The sequence below is a fragment of the Nilaparvata lugens genome, unplaced genomic scaffold (assembly GCF_014356525.2).
Source record: "Nilaparvata lugens isolate BPH unplaced genomic scaffold, ASM1435652v1 scaffold2391, whole genome shotgun sequence".
NCBI classification, from domain to species: domain Eukaryota; kingdom Metazoa; phylum Arthropoda; class Insecta; order Hemiptera; family Delphacidae; genus Nilaparvata; species Nilaparvata lugens.
This window is the reverse complement of record NW_024090299.1, coordinates 41,585-65,930: the sequence shown is the minus strand read 5'-3', so window position 1 is coordinate 65,930 and position 24,346 is coordinate 41,585. Positions and strand designations below refer to the sequence as shown.

The 24,346-nt window shown below is 33.3% G+C and overlaps 1 long non-coding RNA gene across 2 annotated transcripts; it reads right to left on the bottom strand.

Annotated features, from left to right (window-relative positions):
* Positions 1–252: 252 nt before the first annotated feature.
* Positions 253–22,746, bottom strand: LOC111062121. 2 transcript variants are annotated; one of them, XR_005573551.1, is made up of 4 exons: positions 22,511–22,746; positions 18,075–18,223; positions 9,439–9,607; positions 253–454 (listed from the first exon to the last, which is right to left on the bottom strand). It is a non-coding gene; the product is annotated as an uncharacterized LOC111062121 (long non-coding RNA). The 2 variants fall into 2 exon arrangements; XR_005573552.1 differs by lacking the exon at positions 9,439–9,607 and having other exon boundaries at positions 257–454.
* Positions 22,747–24,346: the final 1,600 nt, after the last annotated feature.

Sequence of the window (24,346 nt, the reverse complement as noted above, 5' to 3'; positions counted from 1 at the left end):
CTAGAGGCAGCTTGGCCACCCCTTCCTCAGCGGAAGGACCTTCAAAGAAGGCCAGTAGTGGAACTCACGTAGGTCGCGAGGACTAATCAGTCTGAAGAGACTGCCAAGCATATCACACTGGATTGCGACAAGCAACCAGGTGATGAATGGGATGTTAGCATAGGGGAAAATATACTGACTAATATAGCCTGACTAATATACTACTTGGGAACAAAATAAGCTTCGGTTGACGTGTGGGGTTATTTGAACCTTTGGATCCTTGAATCCGCCCCTTCAAAAATCATAATCATCATACCTGTTTAAAAATTTCAGTCCTGCTTCCACATATTGGTCGAGTCGCTGGCCCAGCCTGGTAAGCTTGGCTGCGTTGGTCCATGGCTGCGTCCACACTGCGTGCCCAATCAAGGCCAGCGGTAGCCAGCGACATATCCATGATAGAAATTGAAAATATCAACTGGAATGAATACGATAAAAATCAATAACAAAATATCACAAAGCTGATTAATAGTAGCAATTAGGCCTATAGCAAGTCAATCACTCAGAAAAAACAGCAAATGAGACAACAAAGCAGGAAACAGAACGCATTAGTAGAGAAGTGTGGATGAGTGGTTTGCCAGCACTGGCCTTGGTTGGCCTTCGTTGGGCTGGCCTCCGCTCGTAAAAAATCGGAGCGATAGCCAACAAAGGCCAGCGCTGGCAAACCAGCCATCCACACATTGGCCGACGCTGGGCCAATATGTAGGTGCGGCATAATAATATAACATTGAATCAATCAATCAATCATCAACAGATAATCGTGTTGGCACCTTCTTCCAGGAGTAGCATTGGACTGACAGACTGAGCTGGAATACCAATAAGACATCATTATGTCATAAACCATAAGTGCGGCGGACCCAAACCCACTATATTGTCTCCACCTGAACATCACAAATCACAAATAAATAGATGAGAACAACATATGAAATTAAAACATAATAAAAAAACGAATACAAATTAAAATAGAATATGAAACAAAAATAAAAAGGAGGAATAATAATAGAGTAAGAAAAACATATTTGAAAACAATAAAGAGGATTAATTGACTATTAAGTTTAAAAATTTACTTGCGAAAGCTGAACTAACTACACTCACTAGAGTTTTGTAATGTCTGATAAATGTCCCTTGAAGTTTTAATATTTTTTTTAAAGTCAACTTTTATTCACGAATTAGATAGTAAACAAAATGGAAGAGTGGAAAAGCGTTATTATATTGAGGGACTTTTTGCATGTTTAGGGTGTGTGCACACAGAGAGAGGTCAGCGGTCTGAGCGATATTAGGAGGTTTATATCCATATCCTCTCAAGAACGCTGCAACTTGAAACATCAGGCGTTCTTGGTGAAATGAAATAAAATGAAGATACACTTCAGGAGGCAGACTTACGACTTTTTAGCACTTTTCTTTACTACTCAACCTCGATTTATTTTTGTGCACACACACTAAAATATAATGAATCAATATTTTCGTTCCTGTAACATAAATTAAGAGCATTACAAGTTTTAAATAGGAAGGAAGCAATACTTTTCATGCAGTAATTAATGTATATTTTGTAAGAACTATGAGTTGAAACAAGGGTTATCAATATTATATGTGCAGGTTTAGTGAATTTGAAATAAAAAGGCATGCCACTTGGGTAAAAAATTGATAATGAACATTGAATGATGAAAGTATTAGAGCTGGTAATTACAGCAGAATTTCGAGGTACTAGGTCAAGGCTTAAAGTTGAACTTTGGGTTTGTTCATTTATAATGGGTAGTTTCCATTGTCAGTTATCATATCAGCAGTGATCATGCTATTTCACCCTTGCTTGCTACAATTTGTCAGTACAGATTTAGTTAATTCGGAAGTAGTTGACTGTATCCATACAGATCTTATGCCTGTTCTGGAATCTTGGGCATCGCTTACTATTTGTCTCACTTGTCTAAAAGTCCAAAGACTGCCAGGAAACATAATATACTGGCTATAACGCCAAATAGCACAAGGACTAAATTAAGGCCCATTGACGGCTTAAATTATATATTCAGGCGGTGGGACCTTCCCGCAAGGGACTCCCCACCAACAAAAGCCATACGAATTTACTTTTTTAGCACAAGGACTACCTTATTATTTCATAATTCAATGTTATAACATTAGTGTCATTTGCATTATAAATAAATAAATAAAATAAATAAATACAGTACTGTAATTGAACACAATACCATATGCAATCTTCTCTACTTTTGGAACAAAATATTGTGTTGTAGAGGTATAAAATTTGCCAATTTTATACCGCTCTTTTGCCACTTTGTCTGTTGAAGAATAAATGAATATAAAACTGAATTATCATGTAATGGAGATACACATTCACACAATCAACACTGCTCTGCTTTTGACACTTTCACTCCCCAACACTAAAAAATTCGAAGCGTTTGGCCCGCTTCAATCTGCACAGCATGTGTGTGTTGTCAAGTAGCTGAGTGACTTCTTATTCTTAAAACTTATGAAATCAAGGTTACTTATTTTTATGTATAAAATAGAATTATAGTACCCTTCTTAATAATAGATTAAGAATATAAATTATAACAACTAGTTTCAGTGTTTACGCCAACTTTAGGTTATAAAATAAAACTTCTTATTCATTTTAATGCCATTCTATCCTGTCTGCATGCTTGCGTGCGCAGCGCCCAATTTCTGATGAGACTAACTCCACCTCCAGATCTCTGAGGAGGTCGGCGTGCCGGATGAATCCTGCAGCATCAACGATGTTCCTCAACACTTTGTTCTGGAACCATTGCATCACAATCACATTGCTCTTGCTGGCACATCCCCACAGATGTATTCCATATGGGTTTCAGGTTCTGCTTGTGTTTGAATGAGATGGCAATATCCTTTAATATAATGAGGTCCACCTTATAATGGCAGTGAAAAAAGATAGGAGAGCAGCGTTGCCTATTCACTGCCTTGTCACTGCCCTCTATGTAGGATAGCTGATACCGGTATATCTGATTTAATATAAACTGTTTATTTTAGTTAAAAATACCACAGAACCTCGTAAGATTTTGATCATTGTCATTATATTCTTCATTATTATCACCTGTCATTGTTGAAAGTGATGCCCTCAGAAGACTTCGGCTTGTGCGTGGAAATGCATGAGACATAATAATGATGAAAGTATTAGAGCTGGTAATTACAGCAGAATTTCGAGGTACTAGGTCAAGGCTTAAAGTTGAACTTTGGGTTTGTTCATTTATAATGGGTAGTTTCCATTGTCAGTTATCATATCAGCAGTGATCATGCTATTTCACCCTTGCTTGCTACAATTTGTCAGTACAGATTTAGTTAATTCGGAAGTAGTTGACTGTATCCATACAGATCTTATGCCTGTTCTGGAATCTTGGGCATCGCTTACTATTTGTCTCACTTGTCTAAAAGTCCAAAGACTGCCAGGAAACATAATATACTGGCTATAACGCCAAATAGCACAAGGACTAAATTAAGGCCCATTGACGGCTTAAATTATATATTCAGGCGGTGGGACCTTCCCGCAAGGGACTCCCCACCAACAAAAGCCATACGAATTTACTTTTTTAGCACAAGGACTACCTTATTATTTCATAATTCAATGTTATAACATTAGTGTCATTTGCATTATAAATAAATAAATACAGTACTGTAATTGAACACAATACCATATGCAATCTTCTCTACTTTTGGAACAAAATATTGTGTTGTAGAGGTATAAAATTTGCCAATTTTATACCGCTCTTTTGCCACTTTGTCTGTTGAAGAATAAATGAATATAAAACTGAATTATCATGTAATGGAGATACACATTCACACAATCAACACTGCTCTGCTTTTGACACTTTCACTCCCCAACACTAAAAAATTCGAAGCGTTTGGCCCGCTTCAATCTGCACAGCATGTGTGTGTTGTCAAGTAGCTGAGTGACTTCTTATTCTTAAAACTTATGAAATCAAGGTTACTTATTTTTATGTATAAAATAGAATTATAGTACCCTTCTTAATAATAGATTAAGAATATAAATTATAACAACTAGTTTCAGTGTTTACGCCAACTTTAGGTTATAAAATAAAACTTCTTATTCATTTTAATGCCATTCTATCCTGTCTGCATGCTTGCGTGCGCAGCGCCCAATTTCTGATGAGACTAACTCCACCTCCAGATCTCTGAGGAGGTCGGCGTGCCGGATGAATCCTGCAGCATCAACGATGTTCCTCAACACTTTGTTCTGGAACCATTGCATCACAATCACATTGCTCTTGCTGGCACATCCCCACAGATGTATTCCATATGGGTTTCAGGATCTGCTTGTGTTTGAATGAGATGGCAATATCCTTTAATATAATGAGGTCCACCTTATAATGGCAGTGAAAAAAGATAGGAGAGCAGCGTTGCCTATTCACTGCCTTGTCACTGCCCTCTATGTAGGATAGCTGATACCGGTATATCTGATTTAATATAAACTGTTTATTTTAGTTAAAAATACCACAGAACCTCGTAAGATTTTGATCATTGTCATTATATTCTTCATTATTATCACCTGTCATTGTTGAAAGTGATGCCCTCAGAAGACTTCGGCTTGTGCGTGGAAATGCATGAGACATAATAATGATGAGAGATGAATGAGCTTATAGTTTCAGAAATATTTTGAAATATTGGGGAGTAAGTTTCAAGAATATAAATAGGAGTGAATGTAACTAACCATGATCGGTCACCCTTCCAATAGGAGTACCAAGTGCAAGTCACAATTTGAATGACTTGAAAATCTGATTTGATCTGATCATAATAGCTTGAGCACGCTATGCTATACACACCTACAAAATCTATATTGAACTGTTTTTTCACATTTTTGATAACTGACTTTCAGTTGAGGTAACATCAAAAACCTAATAACTATGGATTAGTATAGAAAGGTAGCATTTAAGATGCAAGTAACACAATTACTTTCAATTTTCCACATTGACAGGTTTAAGATGCTAGAATAGTAGAATTGCTGTATGCAAGATGGCATTAGACCATTTTTTCAATTCTCCAAATTAGGATGATTTCTTTGTGTAAACTTTAAATTTTGAATATCTCAATTGACCAAGAAGTACGGAAGCAATAATTTTCAGTAGAGAATTAATATGCCATAACTGCATATTTTTATGGAATTTTGAAGAACAATTATCTTAGAATAGTTTTCAAATATGAGATTGCAAATAATATTATGTATGGACATGGACTGATACCCTCCTTGCATCCAGCATTTCTGTCTTACATTAATATGTTAATAAAAAGCATCTTTTACATTTAAAATATCATTGGACAGAAGCTGTCTTTACAAAATTAACAATCAAAAGATCAGATATAAAATGAATACAATCAAATAGTGAACCATTGAAGACGGATGTATACAATTAAATTCCATTTTTTACAATCATGAGAATACAATTTCTCCATTCATAAATATTTTTTCATTCCATTTTCTTTTTTTAGTTTTAATTTTTTTCTTATTTCGTATTTTTCTTTTTTTTTTAATTTTCATTGCTTTTATTTTTTCTGTTTTTTTTTCTATTTTCTCTTTTTTTTAATTTTCATTGCTTTTATTTTTTCTGTTTTTTTTTCTATTTTCTCTTTTTTTTTAATTTTCGTTTCTTTTATTTTTTCTGTTTTTTTTAATTTGTTTTTTTTTGTTTTTTCTCTTTTTTTATTCATTTTTAAAACATTGTTCCTTTTTCTTCATTTTTTCACAATCGTTTTTGAATGAATCTAGTGACAATAGCTTCAAGATGCTAGTTGAATCTGCTCCATGCAAAAGGGGCATTAGACCATTTTTTCAACTATCAAAATTCTGATGATTTCTGTGTGTAAACTTGAAATTTTGAATATCTCAATTGACCAAAAAGTACTGAAGGAATAATTTCAGTAGAGTATTTATATGCCATAATTGCATATTTCTATGGAATTTAGAAGAAAATTAATATCAAAATAGATTTTAAACATAAGATTGTTCAAACAATTACATATGGTCTGACACACTTCTTGCATGAAACAATTCAATCATCTAATACAATAAATAAGTTAATACAAAGCATCTCTTACAAGTTAGATTGGTAGGTAAATCAACATAAAATGACTACCTTTACAAGATTAACAATCAAAAGTCTAATGGAGAAGCGTTGAAGCGCATGTCACTCAGTGACTGTTTTATATGTATTAAATATAAAAAATAAGCATCGAATAATTATGTAAGCAAATTTAACACAGTTTATTTTTTAATTCTCTTACAAGTGAAAATTATATTCAACAGTGGCAACTTTGTAGATGTGTATAGAATAGCAAGCTCAGATTAAACTGAACTAGATATAAATGAATATTTAATTTTGATAGAAAAATCACAGAAACAGTTTTAGAAATAAACTAGCCACTGCTTTAGATCATGGCAAACCGATTCCAAAGAAAGAAAACTCTAGGATTGCAAAAAATGAAAGAAATTGAGTGCTAGAAGAGCTGTTGCAAGCACTCTGTACTGCTTTTGGATGGGTGACCAGTGAAAAAATATGTATTTCAAATCCAATTTATCAAGAACGGGAGTATTTTATTGGATAATAGAATTTATTGTATTGTTAAATATTTACCCTCAAGGTATACTGATAATAGTATTTCTTGTAATATTGTTTTTGGCAACGAAATATTCATCATTTGGTGATTTGGAATAATATCCAAAATTGTAGGTTCAATCATCTCTCACCATCATCATCCGCACAAGCCTAAGGGCCAAGACACACAAGGCGTTTCTCAGACGTGTAGGCATGGCACGACAGGATAGACAGGAAGCTCTCCGATTGGCTAATTTGTGATATGCCAACCAATAAGCCAATCGAAGAGCTTCTTGTCCTGTCCTGTCGTGCCGACTTATCTGAAAAAACGCCTCGTGTGTTTTGGCACCAAAGGTGTCTCAGCAGTCACAGGCAACCACTAGTCTCTCATGTGAATTGAAACTTGTAGCACTGGATATTTTCTATTCCAATATCTCACCTTTTTAGTCTGATATATGAGATAAATTTTTCCATCTTATCATACTACTTGAAAACTACGCGAATTTCTCATTAGAAACTCTTTCTGCTATTGAAAAATTAGTATGTACACTTATAGACTGCACTATAGGCTAGATCCCACTCAATCACCGCACTGCTCTTTCAATGGACACTATTAGAACAAGCACTGTACTATGAAAACACTTGAATGTTGTCAAAAATATCATTACACCAGTTCAAACGGTTTCCTCCTTTTGAGTCTCCGCACCAACCCTCCATTGTCTGGCAGCTGGATCGCCCCTCCTGCCTCTCCGCGCCCTCTAGACACCAGGTCAACGTGCAGGTCTCTATGAAGATCGCTGTTCCTGACATACCAAGGAGCATCCACAATGTTCCTCAGCACCTTGTTTTCGAATCGCTGTATGTCATTGAAGCTGCTGTCTTTGGTATATCCCAACTTTGTGCACCATACTGGCTGTAATATCTGTTTGTAAAGTTGTACTTTGTTTCGGATTGTAAGGTTGGATATTCTTACTATCAGCTGAAAAATATTCTCATATTTTTGATTTGAAACTCATATTTCTTCTTCTTGACATTTTCTTGCAGCGAAGTTTCACGTCCAAGTTGATACCTAGATACTTGGAATCATTAGCATCTTGGTTGTGCCATACGCCATTTTTTGACAAATTTGAACCATCTTTCAAATTCAACCATTTTTTGACAAATTTAACACTGTAAAGAACTAAACCACTACAACACATTATTTTATCCAAGTAGATAAGATTGCATAAGGTACTGTGTTCTCATTAAAGTGCTGTATTTGGCTTCATTGCCAGCACATGATGTTCTCTGGAAGTTTTTGGACTTTTAGACAAGTAAGAAAAAAGTGAGATATGCCTAAGATTCCAGAATAGGCAAGAGATCTCCATGAATACCAGTCGAAAAGTTCCAAATCAACTCAATTTGTAATAATTAAATTGTAGCAAGCAAGGGCAAAATAGCGATAGATGATTTGGCCCGCAAGGGCAAAATAGAGATCAATGTTGATTTGATAACCGACTGTGGAAACTACTGATTGTGAAGTAACAAAAACCCTAAGTTTAACTCCAAGGCCCGATTGCACAAAAGCCAGTTAAATTTTAAGCGTGATCAACTGCACGAGAACCAATCAGAGAAGGTGTTTTTGTAAAGACGGCTTCTCTGATTGGTTCTCGTGGAATTAATCACAGTTAAAATTTAACCGGCTTTTGTGCAATCGGCACCATGTCACGCCCTCTTATCCCTAAACTATGCTGCAATTACTACTATTCAACCATGCAGCTCCAAAACTTTCATCACTGAAAGCAGCTCCAAAATTGGGTGTTTTTCACAATACAATGAGCATTGTTGTCAGGTGTACCTGGAAATCTATATGAGATAGAGCGCTCTACCTGATCTCAGATTGTGGAGCACAAAAATACGCTCAGAGGGATTTTGAATTATACATCTAAATGGTAACAATCGGAAGATATTGTTGAACATGAACTAAAATTCATCAAAATTGATTTTTTCTTCAAATTTCACTCATTTATGAAAAATCATAACTCAGTACTCATTGGAGATAGAGAGTTCCGAATGATTTCATTTTATTCAGAATTTTATAGCTAAAAGAAGGTGAGAGCAAATTTTTCTGTCTGATTACGAGATCTGTCATAAATTGATGAAAATTGGAAAATGAGCTGAAAATACGAGGTTTCTGGGCCATCCTGTATCTAGAAGAAGGAATTTTGCATGAAGAAATTGGTTCTGGACTTCTCTTATGTACCCAAATAATATATTAGAAAATCAGAACTACAATATAAATTGCATGCACTAATGTATATAGTGACTGGACTATGGTGGATCAACTCTGCACTCATAGGCTAACTACAAAGAAAATTCAAGATCAAAGTAGATCTTTATCAGAGCGGATCTAAATAAGTGAGCCAAAATTAGGAATAACAGTTTCCTTTTTTTCAGAAAAGCAGCCTTATAAAAAGACCTTCTCTGATTGTTTCTCGGGAAATTAATCACGGTTAAAATATGATTGGATTTTGTGCAACCGGGCCTTGGACTGCGCATTCTTCTGCTCATGGCTCTATCGATACAACCTCAAAAGCTGGAAATTGAATGCTGCTACCTATTCATAATTGCTTGGCCCCAAATTTTAACACCGCTTTCCCGATAACTCGGCCTCCTTGTGGTGTACATTGGGACTGCTGTATTTGTGAATGAACATTGCACAAATTCCAAACAAAATAAAGAAGTTCACAAATTAATTGAAAACGTTCAAATAAACTTACCTATTAACTAAAGTTGATTTGAAAAATTAATTAAAGTGCATTGAAAACGTTTGACTTACCGGCTGTAGAATGTTGTCAGTTTGTGAGATATGACGTACAAGTTCTTTATCTGTTCTCATTTTTACCAACTTTATTTTGGTAGCCAATCAAATTGGTTGTGAATCTATTGACTGCTTTTCCATTCATCGAGAACTTCACAGTTTCACATTCATAGAATATTTAAATACACTGCAACATTAAGAAAAAAGTATTAGCATAATTGATAATATTTATAATATATTAAGACTTTTGGAACCAAGCCGTTCACTGCAAACCGTATACTGGACCAAATTACACGATCCAGAGTTGAAAGCTCACTAAATTGAAAAGGAAGTTATAAAACAGAAAGAAATATAAGTCACAGAAAACAAAGATTATTTTACTGATGAACACTACTTGATACTATGTTATTTTATATCATTATATTTTAAAATGTGGGTTATACAGATTTTCCAAGAACAGATCGACTAACTTTTTCAGTGGTTTCCTGACATTGAAATAAAGAGAAAACAATGAAAATTGGTATCAAATTAAGGGGTTTTGTGTGTCAAGTTAAGATGATACTGTATCATATTGTGTTGATACTGTATCATATTCATATTCTCTACAATATTACATGATTCAAATAATCTGTCAACAATAAGGTAGCATATCTCCATCTCGTTGAAAAATTGAACATTTAAGCATGATATGCCCATCATCTCAAAAATCATTACCACCGAAGTTACAAACTTCTATTCCATTGAATTTCCCAGATAATGTTACATGAGAATTTTTCACTAGTCTTATAAGAGGCCGCCACAAAATTATAGAATTGAAAATTCAAGGGAAATGTTAAATCTTTACCCATTATCATTTCAGTAACAGAGCATTAATTTTAGGACTTATGTCTACTGAACGTTTGTCTCCATTTTGATGTAGCCTAAGGCAACACCTCACAAAGTTTGTCTATCTTTGTTTGTCTGTCTGTTTGTTTGTCTGTCTGTTTGTTTGTCTACTAAACTGATATAAATACATTTTTAATTAATAAGTTACTGTTGAGTACACAGTTAATAGAACCAATCAGCAGATGGGATTCATCTTGAGGACTCGCTCGCCCTTCAGTGATGTGGAGCCTTTGATACTTCTATATAAGTCAATTGTAAGAAGCCTGTTAGAATATGCATGCGATATTTGGAATCCATATTATAATGAACAGATTTACCTAGTGGAACGTTCACAGAATAAATTTTTAAGATGCATCTATTACAGAAAACATAATATCTTTTGTCCCTTTGATTATCCTTCCAATTTACTTAGAAATGAAACATTATTATTATTATAAGAAGATCAGCAATCAAAAGTTAAAATGTGCATGAGTTATTCGTATTTTATAAGAACTACATTAATTGGTTCAAGAATAAAATAGTAAACAAAGGTTATCTACTTATCTCTAGGTTTCAATCATAATATGAAAGAAAGAAAGAAATATTTATTGCCAAAATCATTAAACACAACTTTACAAATGTGAAAAATATAAAAATTTTCATATACAATACATTACAAAAACTTAAAATTAAAATATTTTCCATTTAAACATTGATTATAATATTATCATTGGCGTTACCAGCAAAACTAAATAGTTTGAGCGATGGCAACGAGTAATCAGTCGGCTATAATTAGTGGCTTGAGATTCAGTCGAAAATAGAAAAAATATAATAAAGAAAAAAGAAACATATGGAATGTATGAAAAACTAGAAAAAAAATAATAAAATTTCAATCCGAAAAGAAGAAGTACTAAGAGTGAAATACTAAGAGAGTAGAAAAACTAGAATGAATTCATAATAATTTAAAAACTCAAAAGAAAAAGAGATGATTCATGTAATTATTAATCTACAATTCACTGTACATATGTAATTATAGTAACATTTAGTAACATAATGTAATTCATTTGTAGCATATATGCAATTCCTTTTGTAAGCAAAAAGAGGAAAACAATACAATACAGTACACATGACACAAAAAATAAAACTTAAACTCAGAGAGAGAAAAATTAATCTGGGAGTATAGCCCTACTAATAATAAATTCAGAGGAACTGAGGAAGACAGTATATGTACATCAAATTAAAATATTTTAGGTATAATATCTTCTGTCTTTATCCAGCTTTCAATTTTTAATTTAAGTGCTTTTGTAGGTTTTCCTGCAATGAAATGTTCTGGCATAAAATTAATAAGCTTTTTTGTTGTATAGTTGAATTGTCTTCTGCATATAGTTAGATCTGTTCGAGGAACAAAGCATCTATTTACTGATCTAAAACTATAATTAGTTGAGTGAGGTGTAAAAAGATGTATATGGTTGCTGATATATTTAACAAGATTTCTGATATACAGTTGTCTAACTGACAGAACTCCGAACTCCATAAAAAGTTGCTGGCTAGGGTACCTTCTATGCACTCCTAGTGCTGCCTTGAGTATACTCTTTTGAATAATATTTAGTTTATTGAAATGAGCATTGCAGGATTATGCAATATGCAATATGTGCAGGATTAGTGGATTTTGAATAAAAGCATGTCACTTGGGTTAAAAACTAATAATGAACATTGAATAATGAAAGTATTGAAACTGTCCTGTAGAATATTAAAAACAGAGGAATTTTGAGATACTAGGGCAAGGCTAAAAGTTGAACTCTAGTTTTATTCATTTAGGGCTAAGAGAAAAAACTCTGGGTTTGTTGATTGACAATAGGTAGATTCCATTGTCAGTTATCAAATCAGTGATGATCATGCTATTTCACCCTTGCTTGCTAAAATTTTATAAATACAGATTTAATTTATTCGTAACTATTTGACTGTATTCATGCAGATCTTATGCCTGTTCTGGAATCTTGGGCATTACTTACTATTTGTCTCACTTGTCTAAATGTCCAAAGACTGTCAGGAAACATAATATACTGGATATAAAGCCAAATACAGTACTGTTGTAATTAAACACAATACCGTATGCAATCTTCTCTACTTTTGGAACAAAATATTGTGTTGTAGAGGTATAAAATTTGCCAATTTTATACCACTCTTTTGCCACTTTGTCTGTTAAAGAATAAATGAATATAAAACTGAATTATCATGTAATGGAGATACACATTCACACAATCAACACTGCTCTGCTTTTGACACTTTCACTCCCCAACACTAAAAAATTCGAAGCGTTTGGTCCGCTTCAATCTGCGCAGCATGTGTGTGTTGTCAAGTAGCTGAGTGACTTCTTATTCTTAAAACTTATGAAATCAAGGTTACTTATTTTTATGTATAAAATAGAATTATAGTTCCCTTCTTAATAATAGATTAAGAATATAAATTATAACAACTAGTTTCAGTGTTTACACCAACTTTAGGTTATAAAATAAAACTTCTTATTCATTTTAATGCCATTCTATCCTGTCTGCATACTTGCGTGCGCAGCGCCCAATTTCTGATGAGACGAACTCCACCTCCAGATCTCTGAGGACGTCGGCGTGCCGGATGAATCCTGCAGCATCAACGATGTTCCTCAACACTTTGTTCTGGAACCATTGCATCACAATCACATTGCTCTTGCTGGCACATCCCCACAGCTGTATTCCATATGGGTTTCAGGATCTGCTTGTGTTTGAATGAGATGGCAATATCCTTTAATATAATGAGGTCCACCTTATAATGGCAGTGAAAAGAGATAGGAGAGCAGCGTTGCCGAATTTCTGTCTTGTCACTGCCTGCTATAGAGGATACCTGTTACCGGTATATCTAATTTCATATTAAATGTTTATTCTTATTTGAAATGCTACAGAATTCAAAAGATTTTGATCATTATTATTATTATCATCATCAACATCGCCTGACACTGCTGAGAATGATGCCCTCAGAAGGTGCGTGGAAATGCATGAGACATAATAATGATGAGAGATGAATGAGCTTATAGTTTCAGAAATATTTTGAAATATTGGGGAGTAAGTTTCAAGAATATAAATAGGAGTGAATGTAACTAACCATGATCAGTTACCCTTCCAATAGGAGTACCAAGTGCAAGTCACAATTTGAATGACTTGAAAATCTGATTTGATCTGATCATAATAGCTTGAGCACGCTATGCTATACACATCTACAAAATTTATATTGAACTGGTTTTTCACATTGATAACTGACTTTCAGTTGAGGTAACATCGAAAACCTAATAGCTATGGATTAGTATAGAAAGGTAGCATTTAAGATGCAAGTAACACAATTACTTTCAATTTTCCACATTGACAGGTTTAAGATGCTAGAATAGTAGAACTGCTCTATGCAAGATGGCATTAGACCATTTTTTCAATTATCCAAATTAGGATGATTTCTTTGTGTAAACTTTAAATTTTGAATATCTCAATTGACCAAAAAGTACTGAAGCAATAATTTTCAGTAGAGAATTCATATGCCATAGCTGCATATTTTTATGGAATTTTGAAGAACAATTATCTTAGAATAGTTTTCAAATATGAGATTGCAAATAATATTATGTATGGACATGGACTGATACCCTCCTTGCATCGAGCATTTCTGTCTTACATTAACATGTTAATAGAAAGCATCTTTTACATAAAAAATCATTGTTGATGTAGCTGTCTTTACAAAATTAACAATCAAAAGATCAGATATAAAATAAATATAATCAAATAGTGAACCATTGAAGACGGATGTATACAATTAAATTCCATTTTTTACAATCATGAGAATACAATTTCTCCATTCATAAATATTTTTTCATTCCATTTTCTTTTTTTAGTTTTTAATTTTTTTCTTATTTCGTATTTTTTTTTTAATTTTCATTGCTTTTATTTTTTCTGTTTTTTTTATATTTTTTTGTTTCTTCTATTTTCTCTTTTTTTTAATTTTCGTTTCTTTTATTTTTTCTGTTTTTTTTAATTTGGTTTATTTTGTTTTTTTTTGTTTTTTTCTTTTTTTTTATTCATTTTTAAAACATTGTTCCTTTTTCTTCATTTTTTCACAATCGTTTTTGAATGAATCTAGTGACAATAGCTTTAAGATGCTAGTTGAATCAGCTCCATGCAAAAGGGGCATTAGACCATTTTTTCAACTATCAAAATTCTGATGATTTCTGTGTGTTAACTTGAAATTTTGAATATCTCAATTGACCAAAAAGTACTGAAGGAATAATTTCAGTAGAGTATTTATATGCCATAATTGCATATTTCTATGGAATTTAGAAGAAAATTAATATCAAAATAGATTTTAAACATAAGATTGTTCAAACAATTACATATGGTCTGACACACTTCTTGCATGAAACAATTCGATCATCTAATACAATAAATAAGTTAATAAAAAGCATCTCTTACAAGTTAAATTGGTAGGTAAATCAACATGAAATGACTACCTTTACAAGATTAACAATCAAAAGTCTAATGGAGAAGCGTTGAAGACGCATGTCACTCAGTGACTGTTTTATATGTATTAAATATAAAAAATAAGCATCGAATAATTATGTAAGCAAATTTAACACAGTTTATTTTTTAATTCTCTTACAAGTGAAAAATATATTCAACAGTGGCAACTTTGTAGATGTGTATAGAATAGCAAGCTCAGATTAAACTGAACTAGATAGACTATAAATGAATATTTAATTTTGATAGAAAAATCACAGAAACAGTTTTAGAAATAAACTAGCCACTGCTTTAGATCATGGCAAACCGATTCCAAAGAAAGAAAACTCTAGGATTGCAAAAAATGAAAGAAATTGAGTGCTAGAAGAGCTGTTGCAAGCACTCGGTACTGCTTTTGGATGGGTGACCAGTGAAAAAATATGTATTTCAAATCCAATTTATCAAGAACGGGAGTATTTTATTGGATAATAGAATTTATTGTATTGTTAAATATTTACCCTCAAGGTATACTGATAATAGTATTTCTTGTAATATTGTTTTTGGCAACGAAATATTCATCATTTGGTGATTTGGAATAATATCCAAAATTGTAGGTTCAATCATCTCTCACCATCATCATCCGCACAAGCCTAAGGGCCAAGACACACAAGGCGTTTCTCAGACGTGTAGGCATGGCACGACAGGATAGACAGGAAGCTCTCCGATTGGCTAATTTGTGATATGCCAACCAATAAGCCAATCGGAGAGCTTCCTGTCCTGTCGTGCCGACTCATCTGAAAAAACGCCTCGTGTGTTTTGGCACCAAAGGTGTCTCAGCAGTCACAGGCAACCACTAGTCTCTCATGTGAATTGAAACTTGTAGCACTGGATATTTTCTATTCCAATATCTCACCTTTTTAGTCTGATATATGAGATAAATTTTTCCATCTTATCATACTACTTGAAAACTACGCGAATTTCTCATTAGAAACTCTTTCTGCAATTGAAAAATTAGTATGTACACTTATAGACTGCACTATAGGCTAGATCCCACTCAATCACCGCACTGCTCTTTCAATGGACACTATTAGAACAAGCACTGTACTATGAAAACACTTGAATGTTGTCAAAAATATCATTACACTAGTTCAAACGGTTTCCTCCTTTTGAGTCTCCGCACCAACCCTCCATTGTCTGGCAGCTGGATCGCCCCTCCTGCCTCTCCGCGCCCTCTAGACACCAGGTCAACGTGCAGGTCTCTATGAAGATCGCTGTTCCTGACATACCAAGGAGCATCCACAATGTTCCTCAGCACCTTGTTTTCGAATCGCTGTATGTCATTGAAGCTGCTGTCTTTGGTATATCCCAACTTTGTGCACCATACTGGCTGTAATATCTGTTTGTAAAGTTGTACTTTGTTTCGGATTGTAAGGTTGGATATTCTTACGATCAGCTGAAAAATATTCTCATATTTTTGATTTGAAACTCATCTTTCTTCTTCTTGACATTTTCTTGCAGCGAAGTTTCATGTCCAAGTTGATACCTAGATACTTGGAATCATTAGCATCTTGGTTGTGCCATACGCCATTTTTTGACAACTTTGAACCATCTTTCAAATTCAACCATTTTTTGACAAATTTAACACTGTAAAGAACTAAACCACTACGACACATTATTTTATCCAAGTAGAGAAGACTGCATAAGGTACTGTGTTCTTATTACAGTGCTGTATTTGGCTTCATTGCCAGCATAATATTCTATGTTCCCTGTAGTCCAGTCAATATAGACATAAAAAAGGGGGTGTGCTTGCTATTTATATTGTAGTTCTGATTTTTTTATATATTATTTGGATACATGAGAGAGGTCCAGAACCAAATTCTTCTTGCGAAATTTCCTTGTGCACACTTTATACAGGGTGGCCCAAAACCGTCGTGTCTCCCTCATAATCTCATGAACTTATATCATTGTGCAAAATATCACTGTGAGGACAATATACATGGTGATGATGGTTAAAGCTAAAAATTAGGTGTTTTTCACAATACAAGGAGCATTGTTGTCAGGTGTACCTGGAAATCTATATGAGATAGAGCGCTCTACCTGATCTCAGATTGTAGAGTTCAAAAATACGCCCAAAGGGATTTTGAATTATACATCTAAATGGTAACAATCGGAAGATATTGTTGATCAAAAACTAAAATTCATCAAGATTGATTTTTTTCTTAAAATCTCACTCATTTTTGAAAACTCAGTACTCATTGGAGATAGAGGGTTCCGAATGATTTCATTTCATTCAGAATTTTATTTTCTAAAAAAAGATTACGAGATTTGGCAGAAATTGCTGAAAACTGAAAAATGAGCCGAAAATACGAGGTTTTTGGCCCACTCTGTATCTAGCACAAGGGAATTTTGCATGAAGAAATTGTTTCTGGACTTCTCTTATGTACCCAAATTAAAAAATCAGAACTACAATATCAATTGCATGCACCAATGTATATAGTGACTGGACTTTAGTGGATCAACACTGCACTCATAGGCTTACTACAGAGAAAATTCAAGATCAAAGTGGATCTTTATTAGAGCAGATCTAAATAAGCGAGCCAAAATTAAAAATAACAGTTTCCTTTTTTCAAAAAAACCTCCCATTGAACAGAGAGAGACAAAACTTCTATAAAATAATCAAATAATGGAATATTTGTAGTGTCTTGTTGGTGAAGATGGATGTCCCGTCCCGCCCATGTTGAAGGTGCGAACAGAACAAGTAAGTCGTGGTGATGATCGATGCCACTGAACAGCTGAGTAATGATAAGAACATCTGGAGTCATTGACAGAGATACAGAAAAACGCTAGCGGGCTGAAATCTACATATCGACCAGACCGTTATGTTGGTACCCTTAGTACCCGTTGCTCAAAACCTGGTTGAATGTTAACCAAGATTAATTCCACGCGAACCAATCAGATAAGCCGCCCTATCAAAAAGGCCTTCTCTGATCGGTTCTCGTGAAATTAATCACGGTTAAAATATGACTGGCTTTTGTGCAACCGGGCCTTCGACTGCGCATTCTTCTGCTCATGTCTCTATCAATACAACCTCAAAAGCTGGAAATTGAATGCTGGCACCTATTCATAAATGCCTGGCCCCAAATTACAACACCCGCTTTCCCGATTGCTCGGCCTCCTTGTGGTGTACATTGGGGCTGCTGTATTCGTAAGTATGCATTGTAAAATATCAACAGAAAAAGAGGTTCACAAACATACACAAGAATAAATTGAAAACGTTTGACTTACCGGATGTAGAATGTAGTAGGCTCAAAAGTTCATATACATCATTTACCAACTTTACTGGTAGCCAATTGAATTGGATGTAAATCGATTGACTGCCTTCTTAATTGCTCGAGAACTTCACGATTCCGAGGATCAAATAATATTTGAATGCACTGCAAAATTGACAAAAATATATTAGGATAATCAATCATCTTTTATACAGGGTTTTTATACATCTTTATACAGGAGATTTATCGGATTAAAAGCACAAATTGAAATTGTCAACTTATCAAATATAATTAAAATTATCATTATTATAAAATCATAAAAATGGTTGACAATTTCAATTTGTGTTTTCATTATGATAAAGAGCTACAACATCACACACAACACAACTGTAATACTCATCGGATTTTGCTATGGATCCATGACAAACTGCAAGTTAATAATCCGTTTTTCAACTATTTTCAACAATACTACAGTCTAATTTCAGAATATTAGTTATTAAAACTATTACTCACTTGTGGAGCGTTTTCGGATTTTTTAAAACCATTTTCAACTCTCTAAAATGTATTTTAAATAATCCGAAAGCGCTCCACAAGTGAGTACTAGTTTTAATAACTAATATCATAGAGAAACAATAGCGTAAGTAGATAACCCATAGTAAAGGACGTTTATGTCGCAACTTTTACTGTTATCTCAAGCCGATAGTTCATGTAATTCTTTCCCGTGAAGCTGTGTGACGCTAATAGTCTCACCACTCATACACTCTCACCCCAACAAAATAGTAAAAATCGACAATAATTGACAGTAATCGGCTTGAGATAACAGTAAAAGTTGCGACATAAACGCCCTATACCATGGGATATCTACTTACGCTATTGTTTCTCTATGCTAATATTCTAAAATTAGACTGTTAGTGTAGTTAAAAATAGTTCAAAAACGGACAGCTGTAATGTTCATCAGATTTTAAAAATTCATAGTTACAAAAGTAATCAACATTTGACTCAGGGAAGTTTTAACTCTGGCTCTTGTAATTTGGTTCAGTATAATGTTCGCAGTGAATGGTCTAGTTTCAAAAAGTATGTTAATAATATCAGACTGGGTTACTACAAATATTCATCTGATTTTTAAGAATTCATACTACCAAAGGACTCATTTAAAACTAATAATCTTTTTAACAATGAACAGAGAAAATTCCATAGTTTTTTCTCACTAAATACGTTGGCCCCCTATTAGATTAGGTAGCCAGGACAGCCAACCAGGAAACCACGACAGGCAGTCACTCACTCACCGGTCACTGTTTTTAGACTAGTACAGCCATCCTGGCAGCCATATTTTGGCTGCTGGTTGGAAGCCAAGCCCGGAGACCACACTGGTAGCCAAAACGTGGCTGTCCAAGTTTTAAAACAATGCCTGGTAACTGTAGGCCTAAGATCTGGCTGTCTAGTCTAATGGACCAAAGGTATTTATTGATAGATAAAAAAAGAATTTTCTCTTTTCATTGTTATGAAGATTATTCAATTCGAATGATTCCTTTAGTAACTGTGAATTCTTAAAATCCGATGAATCTTTTGTAGTAACCGAACTGAATATTATAACAGACTTTTTGAAACTAAGTCATTCACTGCAAAAATTATACTAAACCAAATTACAAGAACCACTTAAAACCTCCCTGTGTCAAATGTTCATTACAAAACAGGAAGACATATATACAAAAAGCTTAGGTAGGCTACCGTTATGAACACTTGATACTATGTTATACAGTATTATTAAATAAAAAGAAATTATACAGAGTGTTTATAAAAAAGATCGTCAAACTTTTCATGTGGTTTCCTGACATTCAAAATAAAAAGAAATCCAGTAAACAATGGTCCTAAATTGTTTTGTTACTGAAAATAATGGTGGCAGATTGCAAATTTTTCTTCAAATTTTCAATTTTTTAAATATGTAGGCTGTAGACTCATGAGGATATTTGAATAATAAGTTCTTATGCAAAATTAGCTGTGAAACCGAATAAAATTAACTAAGTAGGGCCCGGTTGCACCAAAGCCAGTTAAATTTTAACCGCAATTAACTTTACAAGAACCAATCAGAGGTTTTTTTTTAAAAGACGTCTTCTCTGATTGGTTCTCGTGAAGTTAATCACAGTAAAAATTTAACCGGCTTTTGTGCAACCGGCACTTACTTATGTAAAAAAGCTGTTTCAACAATCATTACAGCTACAAACTTCTAGTTGGTTGAATGCGATTTCTCAGCTAATCGTACATAAGGATTGATTATAAAATTAACCTCATGAAAATGCAAAATATCAATAAAATTAAAAACTTGAACAAAAAATGTACAATCTTTTGCCATCATTACAACGGTAACAAAGTATTTTAGGACTCATGTTTAATGAAATATTTGTCTTTATTTTAATGTCGGGAACAATTCACAAAATTTGTCGTTATATCTTAAGCCGGGTCCATACTGAACAAATGTTTGTTGAAACAGTTTGGGCACATTTTATTATGTTTTACAAACAAAGTTTGCCGGTGGCTAGTGTGGACGCGGCTCCAAACAAAACATTGTAATTGGGTCTTTATGTTTTACAGCAAACTAAGACTGAAAATGTTTGGTAAAACAGTAATGTTTTAAATAATTTTTATTAAACGAAAATACAAATTAAATGCTGTAAATCACCCCGAAGACTTCTGCTACTGCAAATATTGACAACAGAGTTAACAGCTGGATGGAAATTCGATGAGCGCTACTATACAAAAATAATTTGTCAGCTCGGGAAAATTTTATACCTTTTTCTGTATAGTAGCGCTCATCGAATTTCCATCTAGCTGTTTACTCTGTTATCAATATTTGCAGTAGCATAAGTCTTCGGGGTGATTTACAGCATTTAAATTGGAATTTTCGTTTAATAATAATTATTCATTAATCAGCATTTGAACAAATGCAACTTCTAATTTATTTCCAATCGTAATAGTTGTTTGACAAACAATAATAATTATTGTCCAAATTTTTTTTAATGTTTGTCTCTGAGAGCCCCTCAACAAACATGTAGGCTATGTCGAACATTTGTTGAGAGTGGACCCGGCTTCAGAAACACTCAGTATATTATGCAGAATAACGTTCTCCAGTGTTAGTAAATTGACATAGCCTTTCCATAGAATCACATATATTTTCTTTCTTAGTAAGAGCTACTCGTACTTATTTGAGTAGCCTTTTTTCATGTTTATTTTATTTCTCACAACACATTTAGGTTTATAAGTTGATAATTTTAAATTCAAATCAGTGAGTAAAATACATAAAGTTGAATACTATTACTAACTTTTTGTTATGATTATGTATCTTGTTTATAAATCCATTTTATGATTAATTTTCTAGAACTACAAATTTTATCAAATAGGCTAATGGCTGGTTAAGCCAGCTGCTTATCCAGTTTTGAAAGCTATTATTTATAAGCTGGTTTTTGCAGTTGGGTTAAAGGTTCTTTGTGTTGTAAAATTTTATAATAATAATAAAAATAATGAGTTTCTGTTCATGGCGTGGTCATAGGTATGGCCACAAGTGAACAAGTCAAAAACATAAAAAACTGTCATAAGACAGGTCAAAAACAAAAATACACATTAAAACACAAAAAGCAGCAGCAGAAGATTATACCTTTAACCATTAACGATTGTAAGTACGACTGAGTTATTCTATTTCAGTAATTGGATTGTGTTAAAATCGACAATTCCGAATTTTCAGTTAGCCTAATAGTTGTTTTAGACTTGAACTTTATTATGAGTGAATTGGGTTATGCAAATTACGAGCATAGCCTCTAGAATCGCTAATATTATATCGTACTAAATTAAAGATAGAAACATAATATAAGCTATTCAAGAGGTTATGTTTGTAAATTGCATAATCTATTATTCATAAAGTTCAAAGCAATACTATTAACTGAAGATTTGAGTCTTCAATTACATTCTCAACACAGGGCTAATCAGCAAAATAAAATAACACCTGTGATGTAGGTTATAATAATATTGATACTATATCACGACAAAACTAACCTTTAACTCAACTTTTTGAAAAATAATGTTGACATTGAAAATAGGTTACAAATAACCAACAATCACAAAATTGACATGAAATTTGCAGTTTTAAAGAAGAAATCATATGAATGAAGCCTAAAAAGACATGATCATAAACAAGAATATAGTAATATTATTTATTTAACATTATTTATTTTACTCGCTCATTTGAAAATGACATTATTGTGAGTCTAAACATGTTGTGAGAAATAACTAACATGAAAAAGAAACATTGATTTTCAAATTCAGCTACATTTGACATTTTAGAATTGAATTATAATTGAATATAAATATGTTGAAAGTCTAGAAGAATCAAACTGCAATTTATAAAGTAAACAATTTTTTGAATAAATAAAAATTATAAGTAGATTTATAAAAAGATCTTACCAAAATATTAATTATTATAGCCTAGGTGTAGAAACTGTAGGTGGCGAAAAAAATGAAGAATCATTTTTTTGGACAAAATAACACTATCGAACACCACACACTATTCTCATGGATTATAGCAACCTCAAATCAATAAATTAACACAAAAACTAAAAAACTTATATGTGAAAAACCAAAAATCCGGTTAAAAACATCACCAACCCAAAATACATCATTCACACTGACTGTTATGAAAGCAGCCATATTGGTTTTCTGATCATCTGTTCAAGAAACAGTGTTGCCACATGCCAGTTCACAAAATTTCAACCAATTATTATTGAACAAAAATCCTTATTTATTATTTTTTTTTTTAGTATTTATTTATTTTGTATTTAGTATATATTTGAAAGCTGTAACTTTGAATTTACGTTCAATAATAATTATTGATTGATTATCATTTGAATAAATTCAATTTCCAAATGAAAAAAATAACAAACCTTAGGTTTAACAGCGCTCCTAAGTGTAGTATGTCTGGACACAATTATCCCTTTCTGAGAAGTCGATGCTATGTATAGTAAGTTGGCCGATAATCAATATTCTTGAAATAATTAATTGTAACTCCGTCGATATAAGTAATTTAATAGGTTTGGGCAGTTGTAGAAAAAATGTTGTATGTAATTCGTGCGTAATGATAAATGATGATAAATGATAAATGATTTTTATTGCCTTTAAGCCATCAAATACAGCAATTGGTTCGAAAATTGATTTTGCTTCTTGATCGAATCAAATGCTTCTTGATCGCTCTTGCAAAATTATCACGCTCCGCTTCGCGTCGCGTGATAACTGTTTTGCGCGAGCGATAAAGTCGCGCATTACGCTCTTAATACATGAATAGCTATTTCCTGAGGCTGACCAAGTAAAGTTGATCATTGAGAAGAACATTTTGGGAAAACCATGAAAAACATCAGGAGTTTTTTTTCTTTTGAAAGTATGAAATTTTGTTGAAGCTCACACTCACACTTCACACCATATACATGGTGCTTGGCATGATAAATGTCGAAAACAAATTTCAGTGCCTACTATAGTATGTAAAACGAGAATAATTTTAAAGTGCATATACAGAGTGTTTACGAACTCCTACCAATACTCTAGGGCATTGTTCCTGGGTAAAAATCTTATCTAAATATCATATTTAAATTGTCCGGAAGTCTTCAGTTACTCACACAGCGGCCATTTTGGTTTTTTCACTTTAAACATACAAAATTGGAACTTTGAACGATCATTTATAACGACTAGACAGAACTAGAGAAAAATTATGATAATTTTTGAAATTCATAAAACAAAATGGCGTCAATTTAAGAATTTGTTTCTCAAATAACTCAGAAACCATTGGTTTTACAAAAACTAAACACGAGTCTTGAATCATATTTGCAAAATTCCTTACCATTCAGGAGATATGACCAAATTTCAACACCATAAGATCACAAAGTTTGAGTGATTTTAATTCTTCACAAAAAATGAATTGATAGCATCGTGAACAAGCTGAAATTTGTTCATATCTCTCCTGAACAGTGAGAAATTTTGCAAATATGATTCCAGATCCGTGTTTCTCGCATCAAAGACCATAAAGATCACAAAGTTTCAGCGATTTTCATTACTCACAAAAAATTGATTAGAAGCATGAACTAACCATCGTGAACCACACTGAGACAAGAAGTAGGCCTATCTCAGGTTTGGCTGAAATTTGGTCATATCTCCTGAACGGTGAGGAATTTTGCAAATATGATTCCAGTTCCGTGTCTCTCGCATAAAAGATCATAAGATCAGGAAGTTGAGCGATTTTCATTCTTCACAAAA